General features: G+C 35.2%; 1 pseudogene; it reads left to right on the top strand.

The window, feature by feature from the left end:
• The first annotated feature begins 7,457 nt into the window (after window positions 1-7,457).
• Window positions 7,458-22,733, top strand: part of LOC131999364 (elongation factor 1-alpha 1-like) — a 116,482-nt pseudogene continuing 101,206 nt past the window's right edge.

The raw sequence follows: 22,733 nt of genomic DNA, 5'->3' as shown, positions 1-22,733 counted from the left end.
TTTCTTGTCAGTCGTATTTAATCAGTAATTGCTAATATTTCCACGTGTTCAAGGCAATGTTAAATGAAATGTCTTACATTTATTTTGTCCTCAGACTTTCAGGTTATATACAGACAGACACATATCACAGAACCTTTTATGTTACGGAAGCCCATTTCCATAATGATATTAAAACAAGGTAAAGGATAATAACCATAATCAGATAAATAATTCACTACTAAATCACTTATAAATTATTTTGGAAGGTTTTTTGGAATATAGGTTTTACATAGGAAGTCTAATGGTCTTCAAAGTCACTTTAAAACCGAATGATCATGTTACATTTATAAGAAGACAACATTTGAGATGAGCTCACTGCCTGTCCTCTGTGCCCCTGCTCAGCAACTGCTTTGTAGCTGCTCTACGTAAATAGCAAAGAACTCTCAGCTTCACCGATGATAGAAGCCAGACCAATTGAAAGTGACCTCTTTCAGAACTTTTTAGACATAAATACTTTGAAAATATGAGGTTCAAAGAATATTGCCAAGTAAATCCACATTGAGAATAAAAAGGATTTATTAAATAAAAAGGTGTTCAAAGTCTGAGAATTTGGTTTCCTACAAATGAGTCAAAAGTCAAAAAAGTAATCACTCTTACTTTTGTTGGTTCAGTCAGTTTATTCTTTTATTTTGATAGTAGTAAAACAAGATGTTAGAGGATGACTTTGTGTCTCAGGTTGAATGAATTGTCGGTATGATAGTTTATCATGGAGTCAAACATAATGGAGAGAAAAATCTTCCATACGCCAGTTTTCAAACATAATGATACAAAACATTTTCCCAGAATCCCAAATCTTTTCATCTCCTTAATGAATATGGTAAGGGGCCAGAGTGTGAAGAGAGGCTTTTGCAAAAGAGATTGGTGAACACAGTTCTTTACAAAGAGCTGTTGCTTTGCTGAGATCTCACCATCCTTCTTCCAAGAGATGAGAAGCAAGGCAACAACTTCTAATTTCAAGCTTAGAGAGGGAGTTTCAGGAATATCAAAATACAATTTTGAAAAAATTAACTCTCATACAAATAAACTGTGAGTCTGGGTCAACAATTTATTTAACTCATTAATAAGTAAACAGCCCAGTGACAAAATATATATACATATATAATCAGTATATATTGATTGTATATGATATATATGATTATATAGAGATATATATGCTATATATATCAACATATATCATATATGTATATGTATGTATATATGTATGTGTGTATATGTATATATACACATATATATCAACATATAATACATATATAATCAACTTACTGAATATATTCAGTATGTTGATATGTATGTTGGGTGTGTATTATATATGTGTATGTATATATAACAAAATATGTAAATTATATAAATATATGTGTAACATGTAATAGTATATACAAAACATAACACATAATATACATATACATATAAAACATATATTATACATATATATTCACTAAAAAAAAAATCCCACCAGATATGTTTTCAAAGTTAGACAGAAAATTGTATAACATCCTATAGGACAAAAAAATTATAACCATAGGAAACATTTTCTCTACCAAAAAATCATTTGCATCTCTACTGACCAAAAAAATATATAAATTAATTTAGTTAATATCTAACTTCCCAGAGTCTGAGACTTAATTATTGGTAAATAGTAAATCAAAAATGTTACATTTTTAGAGTGACAGATGACCTCTGGACAGGTTAGTCAGATAATATTCTGATATTAATTTGAAAAGACACATGGTAATCTTTTTTGCCTTATTTGTAAGTTTTAGAGAACATCCTTCATAAGGAAGTCACTCAGAAAGTTTTGAAATATATTCCCCACAGTCCAGAAACAGGGTAGCAAGCTGACTCCTGCCTGAAGAAGGTCAAGCGGACTATAATTGGAGTATAATCAGGTCCCTAGAAATCCAGAAGGCGATAGTAGGGCAGACTGACATCCTTGACGATAGACTCTCTTTTGTGCTACTGCACTCAGATGGTCCGGAAACTCCAAGTGTTGTAGGGCTGTTCTTCACTGAGCAGCTCTGGGCCTTTGGTTGAGAGAGTAAATACAGAGTCTTCTGGTCCTGACCAGTCTGTCTTCTGGAGGGGCACAGGGACCTCTGGAGAAAGCCTAGGAGGATGGTGCTGGATGCGCAGGGACTGGGTTAGAGTTAGAAGAGACCATCTGGGAGCTAGATACTGCTAGCTGATCATGACAACTGTAGGAAAGAGTGGCAAGCAGGGAACCTTTGAAGGGCCAACAAAATCACCCACAAGAGAAAGATCTAGCTTTCATCATTAGACAGGTGCACTCAGGATCACTAACTTAAGCCATCTGTCAGGCCCAGATTGCTAACAAGTGAAACACCTAAGAACTGGTCTAAAGACTCATCTACCACAACCCTTGCCGAGGTAGGAAAATGGAGAATTTGAGCATGAAGAAAGCCAAGAATAGAAGAACCTCACAACCCTCCCCAAGCAGGCTCTCTGCCTGAAGTAAATTAAATCAGAGGTGTGTGTGTGTGTGTGTGTGTGTTCTTTATTTCCACAACACACACTCCAGATATACTGTAGTTATTCTTTTTAATTTTAAGGGAACCATATCAGCTGTTTTCCTAGTTTTACTGAGATATATTTACTCACATAAATATACTAATTACTCGTATAATATGTTATACAATATGCTAATGTACTGTATTAGTTTAAGATGTATACAACATAATGACTTGATATATTTATATATTTCAAAATGATAATCACACTAAGTTTAGTTAACCATCCATCACCTCACATAATTACAAATCTTGTTTTCTTGTGTTAAGAACTTTTAAGATCTATTCCGTTTGCGGTTTTCAAATATATAATATATATTTGGTATGGTAACTATTGGGACCACACTGTGCATCCCACCCCCAGAATTAATTCATCTTGTAACTAGAAGTCTGTACCTTTTGACTACCTTCACCCATTTCTCCACCCTTTACCCCAACCTGAAATAGATTAAGTTAGAGATCTGCCAACAAGCTTAGAATTTTAGTGCTTATGTGGGACTGGATATTAATTTTGGATATTGTATTTCTGAATTATGACTTTTTATGACTAAAACTGACTATTCTTTTTTTTTTTTAAATCTGAATGGGAACAGAGAAGTCATGAGCACGCCCCAGTTTTCATTGAGGGGCAGGGAAGGAATATAGCACTCTAAATAAAATTTTGAAGGGAGAATGGGAAATAGAAATAAAAACTCATTGTGGTTACCATCTACATGTCATCCTTTTTCACTAGTAGTAGAAATTGCTTCCCTTATATGAGAAAATCAAAGAATGGGATTTATACACATTCCAGGACTATATCTACTCATCTCACCATGATCCTATGTTACTATTTTGGTGCTTAGCAATTGAAAGTAAAACTTTACCACCAAGTTGATGAGAATAACCACAGCTAAAGAAATAAAATGATAGTAATGAAAAGTTTTTCCCTAATTCCACTTGTAGATGTCTGTGCTAGACTTTTTAGGTATGTGATACAAAGAGAAATGTATGACTTTCCAGTAGGGAATTTTTTTTTTTTTTTTTTTTTTTTTTTTTTGCTTTCTAATATGACATTAAATTGGTAGCCTGGAAGATATATGATATTCCTCATGAGGAATTTTTTTACTTTTCAAGGTAAAAATAAAATTTATCCATTTGAACAAAACCTTTTGTTTTGTTTTTGGCTTTTTATTTTTATTTTTTTTAATTTATTTTGTATTTATTTTCAGCGTAACAGTAGTCATTATTTTTGCACCACACCCAGTGCTCCATGCAATCCATACCCACCACCTGGTTCCCCCAACCTCCCACCGCCCCACCACTTCAAAGCCCTCAGATTGTTTTTCAGAGTCCATAGTTTCTCATGGTTCACCTCCCCTTCCAATTTCCCCCAACTCCCTTCTCCTCTCTAACTCCCCATGCCTTTGGCTTTTTAAGCAAAGGATGCTACATGGGAGGCTTTCAAAGTTAGTTTTGGGGTTGAATGCCACCTCTACCACCTTCTAGCTTTCTGATTTGAGCAAATATTTAATCATTCAGAGTCTCCGTTTTCTCATCAATAAAATAGGGATAATAGCCATTCATTACATTTTTTAAAAATTTTGCTAACATACAATGTATTATTTGCTTCAGGGGTACAGGTCTGTGAATCATCAGTCTTACACAATTCACAGCACTCACCATTTCACATACCCACTCCAGTGTCCATCACCCAGCCAAATATCCCTCCCCACCAACCCCAGCAACCCTCAGTTTGTTTCCTGAGATTAAGAGTCTCATGATTTGTCTCCCTCTCCGGTCCCATCTTGTTTCATTTGTTTCATTTTTTCCTTCCCTACCTCCCACAAACCCCTGCCCTGCCTCTCAAATTCCTCATATCACAGATCATATGATAATTATCTTCCTCTGATTGGCTTACTTTGCTCAGCATAATACCCTCTAGTTCCATCTACATTGTTGCAAATGGCAAGATTCCATTTCTTTTGATGGCTGCATAGATAAAAGAAGATGTGATATATATATATATATATCACATATATATATATGTGATATATATATATGTGATATATATATCACATCTTCTTTATCTATTCATCTGTTGATGGACATCTAGGATCTTTCAATAGTTTGGCTATTGTGGACACGGTTGCTGCTATAAACATTCAGGTGCACATGCCCTTCAGATCACTACATTTGTATCTTTAGGATAAATACTGAGTAGTGGGAATGCTGGGTCCTAGGATAGCTCTATTTTCAACTTTTTAAGGAAACTCCATATTGTTTTCTAGAATGGCTGCACCAGCTTGCATTCCCACCAGCACTGTGGGAGAGCTCCTCTTTCCCCACATCCTCACCAACATCTTTTGTTTCCTGACTGGTTAATTTTAGCCATTCTGACTGGTGTGAGGTGGTATCTCACTGTGGTTTTGATTTGTATTTCCCTGATACTGAGTGATGCTGAGCACGTTTTCATGTGTCTCTTGGCCACTTGGATGTCTTCTTTGCAGAAATATCTGTTCATGTCCTCTTCCCATATTTTTAAAATTTTTTTTATTTTTTTTTATAAACGTATAACATATTATTAGCACCAGGGGTACAGGTATGTGAATCACTAGGTTTACACAACTCACAGCACTCACCATAGCACATACCCTCCCCAAGGTCCATAACCCCTCCACCCTCTCCCTACTCCCCTCCCCCTCAGTTTGTTTTGCGACATTAAGAGTCTCTTATGGTTTGTCTCCCTCCCGATCCCATCCTGTTTCATTTATTCTTTTCCTACCCCCAACCCCCCCACATTGCATCTCCACTTCCTCATATCAGGGAAATCATATGATAGTTGTCTTTCTCCAATAGACTTATTTCACTAAACATAATACTCTCTAGTTCCATCCACATTGTCGCAAATCTCTGCCCATTTCTTGATTGGATTATTTGTTGTTTGGGTTTGATAACTTCTTTATACATTTTGGATACTAGCCCTTTATCTGATATGACACTTGCAAATATCTTCTCCCCTTCTGTCATTTGTCTTTTGGTTTTGTTCACTGTTTCCTTTACTGTGCAAAAGATTTTTATCTTGATGAAAAACCAATACTTCATTTTTGCCTTTGCTTCCCTTGACTTTGATGATGTTTCTAGGAAGAATTTGCTGTGGCTGAGGTCGAAGACATTGCTGCCTGTGTTCTCCTCAAGGATTTTGATGGATTCCTGTCTCACATTGAGGTCTTTCATCCATTTTGAGTCTATTTTTGCGTGTGGTGTAAGAAAATGGTCCAGTTTCATTCTTCTGCATGTGGCTTTCCAATTTTCCCAACACCATTTGTTGAAGAGACTGTCTTTTTTCCATTGGACATTCTTTCCTGCTTTGTCAAAGATTAATTGACTATAGAGTTGAGGGTCCATTTCTGTGCTCTCTATTTTGTTCCTTTGATCTATGTGTCTGTTTTTGTGCAAGTACCATACTGTCTTGATGATTACAGCTTTGTGATAGAGCTTGAAGTCTGGAACTGTGATGCCACCAGCTTCGGTTTTCTTTTTCTGCATTCCTCTATTTGGGGTCTTTTTGGTTCAATATAAATTTTAGAATTATTTGTTCCATTTCCTTGAAAAAGTTGATGGTATTTTGATTGGGATTGCATTAAATTTGTAGATTGCTTTAGGTAGCATAGGCATTTTTACAATATTTGTTCTTCCTATCCATGAGCATGGAACATTTTTACATTTCTTTGTGTCTTCCTCAATTTCTTTTCTGAGTATTTTATAGTTTTCTGAGTAGAGATTCTTTGCCTCTTTGGTTAGGCTTATTTCTAGGTGTCTTGTGGTTTTGGGTGCAATTGTAAATGGGACTGACTTCTTAATTTCTCTTTCTTCTGTCGTGCTGTTTGTGTATAGGTGTACAGACCAATATCCACTTCATTACATTTTAAATGGAATTGCTCACTCTTTTGTACTATAAAGGATTAGGCAGTATATTAATAATAGCCTGACAAGGAAAAAGAATTTAACTTTTTGAAAAAATACTTGTAATCTCCAATGCTTATTATGATGTATGTGCCTTAGTGAATTGTTTTTCCTTCTGAGTTTGACATGGAGACTGAATTTGAACTTCAAATTCAAATGGCTTCCCATTAGGTCCACTCTGCAGAGTTCTGCTCCAGGGACCACTAGAGGGTCATTGGTTTTCCTCAGAACTCTGAGCTGCTTGGCTGCAGCTAGTGACCCTTAAGTTCTAATGCCAGGCACTTCGATTACTCTTCTGCTTCTGGTCATAATTCAAAGGATAGAATTGGTTTTGAAAATCTCTAAGCAATTTAGGTCCTGGAATAGAAATCTCAAAAGTCAGCTGTTTGAATTCCCAAGCTCTGGAGACACAACAATTTGAAAGCTATGTATAAACCTAGATGCTAGCTTGTTATGAAATTTTGAGAAAAACTAAATATCCTTTAGAAAAGGATTATGAAACAAATGAGTCCTGAAGACTCTGGTGTTCTTGTCAGACCTCAGTGGGAAAGAGGTAGTGGATGAATGAAACTCCAGAACACGGGGAATATTCTTGTTTCTCCATGACCCCGCCCTGGGAGCAAGAACCAAGAACTAGCTCTGATGTCAGAAAAAAAGAATTCAAAGCATGAATCTGGAGACAGTCCAGTAAAAGGCGATAATGTGGTATGAAGATCAGCTGATCACTCCACAAAGGTCGAAAGAACCCCTGGTTCAGTGCAAAGTAAACAATTTTGACATTATGTCCAAGGACTCAAAATTTAACAATACAACCAGCTTTCTACAAACCCCAGAAGAAAAATCAGATCTTCCCAGTGTACTTATGAACACTTTCATCGAGGTGAATGTTCATTCACAATTATATAGTATTTACTAGAACCAATAGTAAGTCTAGAATTCTATATAGGAATGAATCCAGTAGTTCAGCGTAGTCCACCTGAGGATAAACTAAAGCATTTCACCATCAGCTCTGAAACCCACTGGATGAAAGTTGTTCTGGAGACCTTAACACCTTTCATTCCAGATTGCAAATGTCTGCTAGGTGAGTGGGTCCTACAAGGACCACAGCAGAAGAAAAGTTTACTGCTGTAAAATGAAAGACCCCTGAAGACAGGAAGTTTGTCATCATTATGAGATGAGTGGCTGAAATCAGAGGTGAGGCTGTGAAGATATTATTTTGGGAATAGGAGGGATATAGCCTAGCCACAGCTAATGGTTTAATGGGATAGTAGACATCAGATGAGCATAAATAGTTTTTTTTTAATGAAAGGTAATAAAGATTAGCAAGGAAAATAAACAGGTTCCATAAGTAAAAACCTTGTGGGTTTTTGATGAAGAGAGTCAGGAAAGGACCTCTTGAGGAAGCTGACCTATTGTCTGAGATCAAATTACAATCATGGTAGAGGGACCTCTAAGGGCTCTTCCAGTTTATAATCCATAAGCTATGAGAGAGAACCTAATGAGCAAAGGTAAATATCATTTCCAGCTACTGGGAGGAATATAGAATGCATTAAATAGTATCTGGGAATAATTCTGAATGTGGATCCTGACAAAATTAGCCCCCACACCAGTGCCTGTTGTAGTGTCCAGAATTCTAGTATTATTGCATTCCCTCCAGTCTTGCATTACATTCCAGGAAACTTATTTTTAAAAAATAAATTGCACTGCAGTTAATTAGGATAATTCTTCTATATGTAGGGATGTTAGTTACCATAGTCTTCTCTATCACTAGTCCAGGAGATAAGAAAAGTATGAACAGGTTATACTACTTCATGAAAAGAGATAATTTAACATCTTCCTTCCAGAAAACTGGATTTCTTCCATTTCTTCCCAAAAAACTCATACATGTTTGTTTTTGCCAAGCACCAAAACAAATTTTAAATTGTTTTGCTGTTGGAAAGACCCAATATGTGGTTTTCCAAAGACATTTTTCTTCTATTATTTGAAATATGTTTTCAGTTCATTTGTACTCAACTCAAACTGTTGCTTAATGAAAGCCATTTGATGTCCAAGCCAACTTTTAAAGATTATTCCATCTTTCCCCAAAAACCTTTTAAGAGGAAATTATGATCTGCCAGCAAGAAATAGAACTAGATTAAGGGTAAATTTTGTTCTGTCATAAAACAGGGGCTGAACTTTGAAGGGGTTAAAAAAAAACAACAACAACAACAAAAAAAAACTAACTGCCCTTGATTAGTGGGCATAGGAAACTGGCAAACTTTTAAACTCAAAACAAATGTGAAAGATTCTTAACCAGTGAAAGAAGATGTGATTCCAGGAAAGCCAAAACCTTAGTTTTAGATAAACATATTAGACACTAAATTCAGTTTATAAGTTTAGTTTAAAAAAAAACAAAAAACAGGTGAAAGACTTTAGTTCCAGCCAACTGACTGACTTCTGGTACCCTGAGGAAGAACAGATGGATGGAATGGTCTGAAGGTACTTCTCCAGCTAAGGAGAAAATAGACCTCGAAATAGATCCCTTAGTCAGACCTCTCATTATTTTAACTAATACTCAGCATAGAATGGCACAACACGGAGAATAAAGTATTGTGTTCCCAAAGGCAGCTTCTTGAAAGGCTAGCTTGGCAGCTGTTCATTTCACCTGGAAACTTCAATTCAATATTACAACAAATGGAGTCTGGCAAGGAACTGTGAGAGATCCCTAATTTATTAACATCAAGAGGCAAGTTTTAAAGGGACAGTTTTCCATTCTGTGCATAATAGTTTAGCAAAGGTCAGAATCGTTTATAATCCCCCAAATGTGCAAGTAAATAACTTTGATTACACAGTAATGTAAGGCGAGGAATCTTCTTCCTCACATTGATTTGGTGAACCTAAGAAAATTCCAAGAATAGTACATCACAAAACTGCATATTTTTCCTTTCAGTGCCATTCTGCCCAAGGGTCCAGTTTATCTCTTTCCCCACCTGTCCCCAAACATTTTTCTAGCTATCTCAGTAATGATGGGCCACTGATGCTGAAAGTATAGAGGTGTCCTCCGAGTTTATGTTGGCCAGGGCTATTTGTTAATAGTTATTATTAATATTGAAGCTACCTTAGTAATAATTTTTGCCAATAGGTATGCCTAAAAAAAGGTTTGTTATTTTAGATTTAGATTTATAACTCCAACTTCCACATTTCCTAAAAAAAAAACACACAGAGAAATAAGCATTTAATTAAAGTGAAAGTCTAATGAATATGAAAAAGTATCTTAATTGTGAATAGGTTTATTGGATTTAGCTTTATTGGGCTTACAAAGCACAGATCTCCTGGGATTGGATATCACTGAGAATATCCTTGGCACCTTAAGAGAAACAGCTTGGTCATGATTTAGTGACCAAGAACAAGCACAATTTTCTGGAGTTCAAGCATGCTGATAACATTTTTATGAGGTTAAGCCACGGCACATCATAAGCTTGCATTGTATAAAGAATCATATTCCTGGATTTGCAAGGATTCTGTGTTGGCTCCAGATTGGCTAAAAGGGAATCCACTGACTCCTTAATTTCTGCTGATCTCTGATCTACTCTTTTTTTTTTTTTTCCCCAATTCCTTATCATGCATTATTTCAGTAATATTCTTGGCCATACCATAAACCTGCTATTATTATGATTATTATACACAGTTGACTGTATTTCTTTTTGAAGGCAGCTGAAATTCACCATATCAGGGCTGAACTTGTGATCTCAAACATTTTAGGAGCACCTAATCCAATGAACTATATGTACCACCATTCATCCAATTTTACAAGCCAAAATAAGAAGACATCCTCAACAATTTTTTCTCTCTCTCATGAATCCTAAGCCTGATAACCAGTCTGTTAAGCAGCCAACAGTGTAGTAGACACAATATGTTGTCGGAAGCACTACATTGTTTCTTTCCCTCTCTTTCCTGTATTCTATTCTATTCACATTTTCCTCTCTCTAGTGTCATACACATGTAAAGCTTTTGCAGACACTGCATCTTTTGTTCATAACTTCTTACTCCACCTGTTCAGCTCTAATCTTGATTAACTTCTTCCTCCCTATAGCTCCACCAGGATATAATCTTTGTTCTCTTTCTAAGTCAGGTAGTTTTTTGATATCTTGTCTTAGAATTATGTTGCTGTTTTAATAACTGTTATTGGTTTTAACTATGCATCTTCTGGTCTGATAATATGATTATCCTCTATCTAGAATACAAGATCCACAGATTGGGAGCAGCATCTGGTTTTGCTTACCATTGTATTCACATAGCCTAGCATAGTTCTTGGGGTCTAGGAGAAGATAAAAATATATCTTTCCAGAAAATAGGAGAAACACTATTTGCAATAAGAAATAGTGGATTTATTTCTAAAGGAACCAGTAAATAAATGAAATACAGAAAAAAGTTAGAGAAAGTCAGTGAATCCAAAAGTCAGTTCTTTAAAAAGATCAACAAAATTGGAACATCTTTAGCTGGACTGACCAGGAAAAAGACAGAAGACACAAATTACTAACATGAGATGTAAAAGAGAGGACATTACTTCCAACCTTACAGAAATAAAAAACATTATAAGAAAAGATTTATATTATATGACAATAAATTAGATTAATTAGGGAAAAATTTTTTAAAATTCTAGAAAGACACAAACAACTGATATAGACTTAGGAATAAAAGAAAATCAGAATATATATAATAAATAAAAATTTGAATTAGTAGTTTAGAAAATGTCCCACAAAAGTGCTTAGCTCAGAAGCCCTTCATGAATGAATTCTAGCAAACACTTAAAGGAGAATTAAAACAAATCCTTCAAAAACTTTTGAGAAATATAGAAAAGAAGGGATTACTTCCAAACCCATTGTGTGAGACCATAATTATCATGATATCAACCAAATAAAGGCAATAAAAAAGGGGAGAGGGAGAAGGGGGTGGGATTATGGACATTGTGGAGGGTATGTGCTTTGGTGAGTGCTGTGAAGTCTGTAAACCTGGTGATTCACAGACCTGTACCCCTGGGGATAAAAATATGTGTTTATAAAAAATAAAAAATTAAAAAAAAGGGGAGAAACTACAGAACAATATCCTTAGATTGAAAATTTTTCAATAGTCATTTCAATAAATTACCATCAAACAATTAGATGTCCGAATGCAGAATATTTAACTTGAATCCATATTTTGCACCATATACAAAATGAGCTAAAAATGTATTATAGATCAAAATATAAAAGCAAAACTATAGAACATGTAGAAGTAAAACATAAGAGAAGATCTTTGTGACCTTGTATTAGGCAAAGATTTCTTATATACAATACCAAAAGCAGTCTATAACAAATTTATTTTTTTTTAAAGATTTATTTATTTGTCAGAGAGAGAGAGCGAGCACAGGCAGGGGTGGGGCACACAGAAGGAGAAGCAGGCTCCCCTGAGCAGGGAGCCCAATGCGGGACTCAGTCCCAGGACCCTGGGGTCATGACCTAAGCCTAAGGCAGACAGTTAACCAACTAAGCCACCCAGGCATCCCAACCTATAACAGATTTAATAAATTGAACTTCATCAAAATTAAGAACTTATGCTCTTCAAAGAAACAGAATGAAAACACAGGTCACAGACTAGGAGAAAATATATATCTACTATATAACCTAATCATTATATAACTATATAACTATATAACCTAATCATACCCACTCCTAGGTATTTCTCTAAGAGGAATGAAAGTATATGTCTACAAATGCCTGGAATTCAAATTTTCATAACAGCTTTATTTGTAATAACCAAAAATTAAAAGGACCCAAGTGTCTGTCATCATGTGAATGGATAAGCAAATTGTGATGTATTCCTAAAATGGGATAATATCTTTCAATATAAAGAATAAGCTATTGCTACATACAAACACATGGATGTATTTCTAAATATTCTGAATGAGGAAGCCAGAGGGAAAAGTGCCTACATATGGTCCCATTTGTATGAATTCTAGGATATCCAAATGCTCTGTAGTGAAAGAAAACAAATTAGTATTTGCCTCAAGATGAGTGTGGGCATGAAGCCAGGGGAGGGAGGCATCACAGGGGGCATTAGGAAGTGATTGGAGATGTTTTTTATCTTGACTAATGTGATGGTTTCACAGGTATAAGTATATGTAAAAAGTTATCACATTATACACTTTAAACATGTTCAGTTTTTTAAATATCAGTACCTCTACAAAGATTTTTTTTTAAATATTTTATTTATTTATCTGACAGACAGAGATCACAAGTAGGCAGAGAGGCAGGCAGAGAGAGAGAGGAGGAAGCAGGCTCCCTGCTGAGCAGAGAGCCCGATGTGGGGCTCGATCCCAGGACCCTGGGATCATGACCCAAGCTGAAGGCAGAGGCTTTAATCCACTGAGCCACCCAGGCACCCCTATAAAGATGTTTAAAAACTATCATGAAGGCTCTACTGGAAGCCATTGTTACTTGTGTATCTGTAGATTTCAAGGACCAAATACTTGCCTTGATGAATATCACTTATTTCCTACCTGAATTTCAGGGTTTATCTGTTCTGCTAGCTATTGTTATTGACATTATTTTAATTATATAATTGATCAAATCATTTTTATTACCAGGGAAATTATCCTTTCCAAGTGTGATCTGAGTTCCCTTCTAGTTTTCATTCAAAAGAAATCAGTATGTATGGCATTGAGAACAGAAATCACAATATTTGATGGATAATTAAGCATAGCACCTGTATTAAGCCTGGCCTTGGCAGTATGACACCAGATAAAAGGAGTTAGTTAGTTCCATAATATCTCAAAAGTAAACTTGAGAAATCTTACCTTCCTTTCCAAGGACAGGAAATTCCTCTCACCAAGCCTTCTTCAAGCTTTACTTGAAATGTCTATACAATTGCTTTTGTAGCCTTTGGCTGTCTCCAATGACCTGCATATTTATTTTTGCCTTCTTGTGTAGCTCTTATATCTATAAACAAAGAACACTGTTTAGAATATATTTCAATAAAAATCTTAGCAGGAAATGCTTTAAACCATGTTACAAACAGAGGGATATGCCTCATTCCCCAAAGTAACAGAGACTCTCTAGTCCTCAGCATAGAGTAGAGGATGGAGAAAGTAAATTTTACTCTAATTGTAATCAATGAAAAAATATATGTACTGACGTATTAAGAGTTTTAACCAAGAAGAAGAATGATTGGTGAGTTTCATTTTCCTCATGTTTGTCTATCTTCTGATTTTCTTACAATAAACATCTTATTCTGTTTTAATAAGAAAATTTAAAGAAATAAGTTAGAAAAACCAGAATCAACTTTCTAGCCTTTCAAATTGGTGAAGCTAAAATTACCCAAAAAGGGTAGGAAAGTTTTTCAATTGAAAAAATAAAATAAAATAAAAATCAGTGAAATAGAAGATTCTTGAAAGCAATGATATTTCAGTACAAAATATATTTTGTTGAGATCTGTCCATTCAGTATCAGTCCCTGTGATATCCATGAAGCCTACAAAAATCAGTAAAACGCCTCTGCTGCTCTTAAAATAACAGCTAAATGGAGGAGATGGGCACATATACAAGCATAGAAGCTATTCTATTAATATGCATATGAAGTTCTGAAAATTTCTCGTCAAATTCAACTTCTTGGTTAGACCTACCTGCTATCTAAGTTAACACTAACATCATCTGTGGGTGGTAGTGACACTTGACTGGCTTTTAACTGGCTTTAAACTTGTTTCCCCTTTTTAAATGAAAGTTCTTAAGTATAAGCAATGTTGTACATGTAACAGTGGTGCATCTCTGACATGTAATAGGTAGACAGTGTACTAAATGTCAAGAAGACACAGAAGCCAGAAAGGTGGAGGTATGTGGAGACCTTCAGATCTCTCTCTCTTTGGGAATCACAAGGCTAGAACTTCCATGAATGAGTGAGCAACAAAACCTCATGGGAAGATTATAAATTTATTTTTTGGGGAACTGAAAGTCCCAGTTTTTCCCTTCTAAGGATCAGTGCCTTTATCCAGCAATGGTAAATAGAGACATAGGAGGTAAATGTCCAGGCTGAATCTCCACTCATTTTAGGACTGCCCAAGAATTTGCTAATATTGCCAATTTAGTCTTTTTAGATTTGTTAATTTTTGCAAATTTCTCCTCTGCAATTAGATAAGACAGGTATACACACACACAATCTATTCTCATTATTTGTGGATTCTGTATTGTAAATTTGCCCACTTGCTAGACTGTATTTGTAACCATAAAGTCAATACTTGAGGGGTTTTATGCTTCAGCTGAAGTCAAACAAGGTCACACACTGTCTTTTTGTTTCAGTTCTCATATTGTAAACAAGTGTCTTTTTCATGGTCCATTAAATGTCACATTTTAAAAAAATTTTTTGTGCTTTTTGTTGATTTTGCTGTTTCGAATGACCCCCCAAGTGTAGTGCTGGAGTGCTGTCTAGTGTTACTAAGTGCAGGAAGGCTGTGATGTGTCTTACAGAGAATTACATGTGTTAGATAAGCTTCATTCAAACATGAGTTATAGTGTTGTTGTTGGTCATGAGTTTAATGTCAAGGATTTGGCAACATATATTAAATAAGGTATCTTTAAACAGAAATATACATAAAACAGGGCTTTGTATTGATCAGTTGACAAGACTGTTGTGACAAGAGGCTTACACGAACCTAACTCTGTATTTGCCCCCGGGAGCAATGATTCAGTGTTTGCTAACTCAGTGATTGTGACAACTCCATAGAATGGAACTAATGAAAATGAGAATCAACTGTATGTTTGTATATTTGCACATACATATAGTTTATCTTAAACATGCATGTATACATACATGTATGCATATACATACACATATTTTAAATTTATTTAAAATACATATAACATTTTAAATATGTATAAAATATATATATTTTTAAACATACATATATGCATAATATGTATATATACACACACACAAATATACATATTGACTAATCAGTTGACTAATAGTCACCATGAGGAGTAATCTTAGTCTTCTAATCCCTGAATCAGCACACATGCTCTATGCTGTAAATTGCACTTATACGTTTATGAGAGACAAGAGAAACTCTCTGAAATTAGAATTTTCCCATAAATATCTGGCCCTCATGACCACTGTTCAGTGACACCGATTCTGACTGTAGGAGTAGTGAGTGGTTACTGGAGGATGGCTACTTGCTTTAGCTTCAGCATTCTGGTCAAAAAATATTTTCCAGTGCCTGAGCAAAGGGAATTAGAAAAAGAAGAGGAATGACAAGTAAGAAAAAAAAATTAATAAGAATCTCTGGTATTAAATATCTCTGATACTAAATATCTATTAAATCCCCCTGAACCAAAACCAGGGTATTTTTTTTTTTTATCCTCATTATTTTTAGTATCTGTTACTGCCCTTATGGGCCTCAGCTTTCCATCTGCCAGATGAATTTAATTGAATTCCTTGGGCTAAAAAGAGAAAATCAAGAAGGATTGCAAAGATAGAGAGAGATATATATATGCTCTTGAAACAAATGAAAAGGAGACTTAGAAAGAACAAAAAATAAAATTCAGTCAAGAAATACATAACTCAGGCTTTGACCAAAAATACTAGAATAATTACAGGCAATTTTGGAAGCTCAGGTATGTGGTTTCACTTCTATTCAGAGGAGGGTAGTAACAAAATTTAGATTTTCTTTCAAACTGATCTTCACTTTTCCAATTCCATCTTCCAGAAACAACTACCTCTTTGTGAATAGATGTGTGAGTAATGACACAAAATGATGAATCCTAGAAGCATGGAGTTCAATATGGAAATCACATGCATATTTTTCTTTATCTAATTAATCAAAACTTGATCCTGTTCTAGGGAAATACTAAGGATATTAGGTGGGTTTTAATTGTAAACAATGACTTGCCAAAAGAATATTTTAAATTTACTCCCTACATCTTTAGAGAATGTGAAAAACCATCTATCTTCTTTAGATCTATATTTGGGAATTTGATTTTAATTTCCACTGTCAAGAGCATTGGGGAAATTGCAATCCTGAAATACGACCATTCTCAAATACATTAAGAGACAAGCACAAAATTGTACTCGGTATGCATACATACTACTGGTCTCGTGACAAGCTCTTCATGGTAACAGGGATGTCCCTGCCTTTGCAGACATAAGAAAACCCATGACAAATGATGTGCACCAAGAGACTGACAGCTGATCTTCTCCTGCACTTGCCTGCTGCATTATACTGAGTGAGGAGACTTGTGTAGCAAGCTGATAATACACACAGTTTCTCCCCGTCCCTAACATGTTCTCTGCCATTCCTCTTATTCCTTCTTTTGCAGCAACCAACCTCAATATTTGAGGCTCTTTTAAAGCTAATGATCTTGGCTCTAGAAATATGAAAGGCTCAGGTGCCTGGGTGGCTCAGTGGGTTAAAGCCTCTGCCTTAGGCTTGGGTCATGATCCCAGGGTCCTGGGATCAAGCCCTGCATTGGGCTCTCTGCTCAGCAGGGAGTCTGCTTTTTCCTCTCTCTCTCTCTCTGCCTGCCTCTCTGCCTACTTGTGATCTCTGTCAAATGAATAAGCAAAATCTTTAAAAAAAAAGAAATATGAAAGGTTATTATATAGGGAATTATAGCCAGCTGTTTCTCACTCACCTGAAGATAGATCTTGAGCTGCTGCCATTCATTCCAGAAGGACTGAATAAATGCTTCTTGATCATAAAGATGGTGGTGATGGTTGTGATGATGATGATGATGGTCAAACAGCATCAGACACAGAGAAGACCTGGACTATAGTCTGCAGAACCTCACTCTGATAAAAGGAATGTCCTGACTGAAAATTAGGAATTTAGTTGCTGATTCAAACTTACTCTGCATTTAACAAAATTTGCTAAGCATCCATTATGAGGCCAGTGCTGTGATTGAACCCAAGGAATGTATAATATTATAGGTCAAAAACCTGTTTCTGTCAAGTTGATTTATAACTTACTTCAAAACAAGGACTTTCTTTTATGAAATTTTTAAGCAGTGTTTAAAGATAACATATAATTCCTGTACTGACTATTTTTTAGTTCAGGAAGTTTGAGTACTCAAGGGAATCGTCATGAGGAAGTGAGGTTTCTGCTAGGCCTTGAAGAATAGATAGAATTAGGAGGTAACTGAAAGATATGTACTTGTTCTATAAACATTTATATTGTATACCTAACAAGGTTCTAGGCCTTCCCAGAATCATAGCATGAGATAGTTAAAAGGCATGTTTGAGGTTATAAAGTACACTTTTATTACACAGATGAAGAAGTGATACCTAATCTTTACACTCTCTGGGTGGGAAATCATAGCAAATTAGTGGTAGAGCCAGGAACAGAATATTTCTACTTTAGTTCAATATTTACATATGAAAAATAAATAATTTCTCCTGCCTTAATTGTCTAGTTAGGTAACCAGGACCCACATTAGAAATAGCCTGAAAATAAGCAGAAAGTATCATAGAGAACCATTATTACAAAACAAGGAGAAAAAAATCCCTCCATCCACCAAAATCATCACCTTGAAGACGAAACAAGAACCATTTCCATTGTTAAAAAATTAATCTCTCCATACAAAACAGATTCTTTTTAAAGATTTTTTCTTGTGAAAAATAACTGTGATTTGTCAAACATTTCCTATATTCAATTAATCTTTTGCTTTTTTTTGTAAGTTTATTGTCTTAAATAAAATGTCTATAACTAATTTCATTTTAGTGGTGTCAAATTTGTGTATTGGCCAGAACTGTTAAATTCCAGGTTATTTTATTCTAACTTTCCAGACATCAATAAATCTTAGATTATACTTTAGAATAGATCTTGTCTTGTCTGTCTTCCCAGTAATGACAACAAAGAAGACAGTTATGCCTAAGGCACTGATGAGAGGCAGCATATACAGGAGTTAAAGTGTAGTCACTGAGTCAGACAGACTGGGCATCAAATTCTACTCTTCACACTTGAATCCTTCTTCTTCCATATGAGAAAAATATAGTTCCTAACTCCCAAGATAATTGTAAAGATTAAAGTAAATAATGCATGCAAAATAATTTCAGGTATATAGTATATCCTCAACAATTTATAGGTAAATGTTAGTTATTAAGTAGCTTGAATATTGAGATGAGTTATGTTTATGTTTGGCTACTAAATTGGTGTCAAGGTTGCTGACCAGATAATTAAAGTCACAGTTATGACAAAAGGTTATCAATTGTGCATGAAGTTGTAAATGCATCTAATTGAGCATGCAACTGTCAGGGAAAGAAAGATGAGTAGGAGACTACCAAAGACTATTCTAGCTTGAACATCTGTTAATCACAAAAAAGACACTTAAGGAGACTTTAGCAGCTTTTTTTTAAACTAATTAATTCTCACCAATAAAAGCCTTATTAGCAAACACAAATACATAGTCAACAAAATCACCTGTAATAATACCATTTAAAGTCAATAAGTTTGGTGAATTTTTAAATTTTCATATATAAATGAAATTTTATCTATATAATTATATGCATATATAATTAATAAAAGTTACGGTTTAGAGTAAACAAAGTCGAACCACATGAGCTTCTTATATTCTGCTTTTTCACATATTATGTGATATTCATAAGTACTATTTATTTATTCCATAACATCCCACTGAATGATTATTATATTGCCATTTTCAGACATCATGTCTAATGATTATCTATAAATAGTGCTAAAATGAACATCCTTGGAAAGAAATCTTTGCCTCTGTGATAATTTCTTTAGGATAAATGCTTAGAAATGATTTTACTGTATCAAAGGAAATAACTTTTTATAGCTCTGTATGCTATACAGGTAAACTTCCCTCTAGAAAGTTTATGCCAGTTTACAGTCTCATTACTATATAGGGAAGTGTTCAACACCCAATTTGCTACCCTTACCAGGGGTCATCATCATTCATCATAGCTGTAATAATAGTTACTGATAATTACTAAAGCCTTAGCATGTGGCAGGTCCTGTTCTACTTTACAGATGTTATATTTTTTAATCTTCTCAATATCTCTATAATGCATATGATAATTATCCCCATTTTACAGACTAAAAAACTGAGGTACAAACAGATTCAGTTAAATGTCTGAAGATACTCAATTAAAACTGAAGTAGGGACTCAAATCCAGACAATGTGATTTCAAGGATCATGCTTTTAACTGTAATACAGTATTATTTTCCCACAGAAGTCACAAGTATTATTTTTTAAAATATTTCTGCTATTTAAAAAATGCCCACTTTTATTTTCTATAATTTTATTAGTGAAGTTAATAATCTCAATATGTTTATTTGTTTTTTTAAAATTTGTGTTTTTTTTAGTGTGAATTTAGTATTCATTTTTATCACTTTATAGAATACTTTTCCCTGGAGGCAAGATTTTGAAATTAGATTCTAATTGACTCTCTCTTTGGAGTAATAATAAATATGGATTTTCAAGATGGTGACACGATTTATTCATTTTCATGAATTTGGAGGAATTTTGCTAATTGCATTCTGTAGTGAGCTTTGGACTCCCTGCCTGCCAATATATATTGCATTTTACAGGTCCTTTTAGATGTTTGCTTTGGTTTGTAATTGATGGATTTCCTGAAAGCAAAAAGTCATGGGAGATTTAGTAAGTGTGAAATGGTAAATATTGAAAGCATTTTAAATATTGATATGAAAATAGATCTCCTAGCTGGATATCTTTTTGTTCTGCTGTTTCTGGAATGAATACATTAGTTTAAAATTTTTAAGCATAACAGATGTGAAAGTGCTAGTGTTTGGATTGGTAATAGACTATTCCCTGCCAGATTTGCTGGTAGCATTTCTATATTCTGGAAATACAAGAGACATTTACAGCCATAGTGGTATTTCCAAACGCTTTAATAAATCTAGTACCCTCAGATGATTATTTGCAATTGTAGAAATACTCCTGGCCTGGAAGAAATTGCTGTGCTTAATGGGGTTTGAGGATTAATTGTTGTATTTAAAGGCGACAAGAAAGAGAATGGGCATGAGGTGGGATGCAATAAAAAGGGAAAGGAAGTCATGAGCCAAGTGTCTTTTGCAATAAGAAAAAATGGAAAATGAGAAATGAGAGTAATTTGGTGAGGCCGAAAGGAATGACATCACTCTTTGGAAGACTGAGACACCTCCCCCCAAGCAGAAGTCTGGGAATCAACAGAGTGCTGAAGTTTGGTTTGGGGCTGAGTATGCAAGAAAGTTCCACCAGCAACGAAAAGAAATATCTCCCCATTTTCTCTTCATTCAGAATCCATATTTAAAACATCATTATAGTAATGTATTTGTCATGGCCCTGACAAGAGATAGATGGCCGAATGAAATGAGGTCATTGAAGAGTGTTAAATAAGAATTTTTTTTTTTTCACAAAGGGATGAGTGTAAATTAAGATAATGAACAGGGGTTGGTGATATACCCAGGGTCCATTAAACTTAACAGAATGGAGCTGTTACTACTTCTAACATGAAGAGACAGACTGGTAGGGGAGGGAGGGTTTTGTCGGAACTGGAGAAAGCCATAGCTGTTGGCAGGGATGCAGTCTTTGGTGAACTGATTTTTCTCTTCTTCTTCCTCTGATCTCCTGTTGGTGCCTCCCGTTGAGTAAACCCAGTTGGGGTTTAGGAGCCTTGGTATATAATCCACAAAGGTCTGCCTCCCAAGGCTCAATGCAGTATAGAAAAGAGAGGAGAATGGATCCGGAAGATGGATCAGAGCAAATAAATTATACCTCTGATCAATGTTATTATGCTCTCTGAGGCAAGTCTAAGCTTAGTGCCCTTCCTTCCCTGATTTCACATCTGAAAACAATATGTCCTGAACATCCATGGCACTAGAAAGACACCTCCTCTACCTAAAAGTAAAAATTTTCCAAAAGAAGAAAGGTTTTAAGTACAAACGTCCTCTTACACACCTCAGGTTGTTTGCCGCACCCCTCTTCTCTCTCAGTGCCCTTCGGCTCCCAAACAGGGCCCTATACATCACAGTCCATCATTTTTCAGGCCAAAATACTGAAAGTTTGCAGGAAAACGTACTGACAGCAAACAAACAAACAAAAAAAACCACCATAACCCTTATGCACTATTGGTGAGAATGCAAACTGGTGTAGCCACTGTGGAAAACAGTTTAGGGGTTCCTCAAAAAATTAAAAATAGAGGGGCACCTGGGTGGCTCAGTGGGTTAAAGCCTCTGCCTTCGGCTTGGGTCATGATCTCAGGATCCTGGGATCAAGACCCACATCGGGCTTTCTGCTCACTGGAGAGCCTGCTTCCTCCCCTCTCTATCTGCCTCTCTGCCTACTTGTAATCTGTTTGTCAAATAAATAAATAAAAATCTTTAAAAAAAATTAAAAATAGAACTACCCTACAATCCAGTAATTACACTATGGGGTATTTACCTAAAGAATACAAAAACAGTAATTTGAAAGGATATAAGCAACCCTATGTTTATTGCGGCATTATTTACAATAGTCAGGTTAGGGAAGCAACCCAAGTGTTTATCAATAGATGAATGGATAAAGAAGATGTGGGTGTGTATATGGAATATATATGTAATGGAATATTACTCAGCCATAAAAAGGAATGAAATCTTGCCATTTGCAACAATATGGATAGAGCTAGAGAGTATAATGTTAAGTGAAATAAAACAGTCAGAGAAAGACAAATACATGATTTCACTGATACGTGGAATTTAAGAAACAAAAGAAAATGAACAAAGAAAAAAATGAGAGAGACAAACCAAGCAGCAGACTTCTAACTAAAGAGAACAAACTAGTGGTTACCGGAGCAGAGATGGCTGGGGGATAGGTAAAATAGATGAAGATTAAGAGTACACTTACGATGAGCACTGAGTAATGTATACAATTGTTGAATCAGTATACTGCACACATGCAATTAATATAACACTGAATTTTAACAATACTGGAATTAAAATGAATAAAAATCCCCATCCTGACTGACTCAGAGTAAGTCAGTGGGGTTGCTATAGATGCAATAAAATGGGTAAACACTTGTGAAGAGTAAGCCAAAATGATACAAAAAAGAGCATATATAGACTCAGAGTTGTTTCATGCTACTGTGAAAGCCGTAAATTCCCTGACTCCCTGGGGGACTTGTAATTCCAAGGTTAGAGAAGAGAAAATTCCAAAATTAGGATATTTTAAAGAAACTGGAAATTTGAAATCACCCGAAGAGGGTAGATCCTCACATTTGA

This window comes from Mustela nigripes, chromosome 13 (assembly GCF_022355385.1).
Source record: "Mustela nigripes isolate SB6536 chromosome 13, MUSNIG.SB6536, whole genome shotgun sequence".
NCBI lineage: Eukaryota > Metazoa > Chordata > Mammalia > Carnivora > Mustelidae > Mustela > Mustela nigripes.
This window is presented reverse-complemented; position numbering and strand designations above follow the sequence as displayed.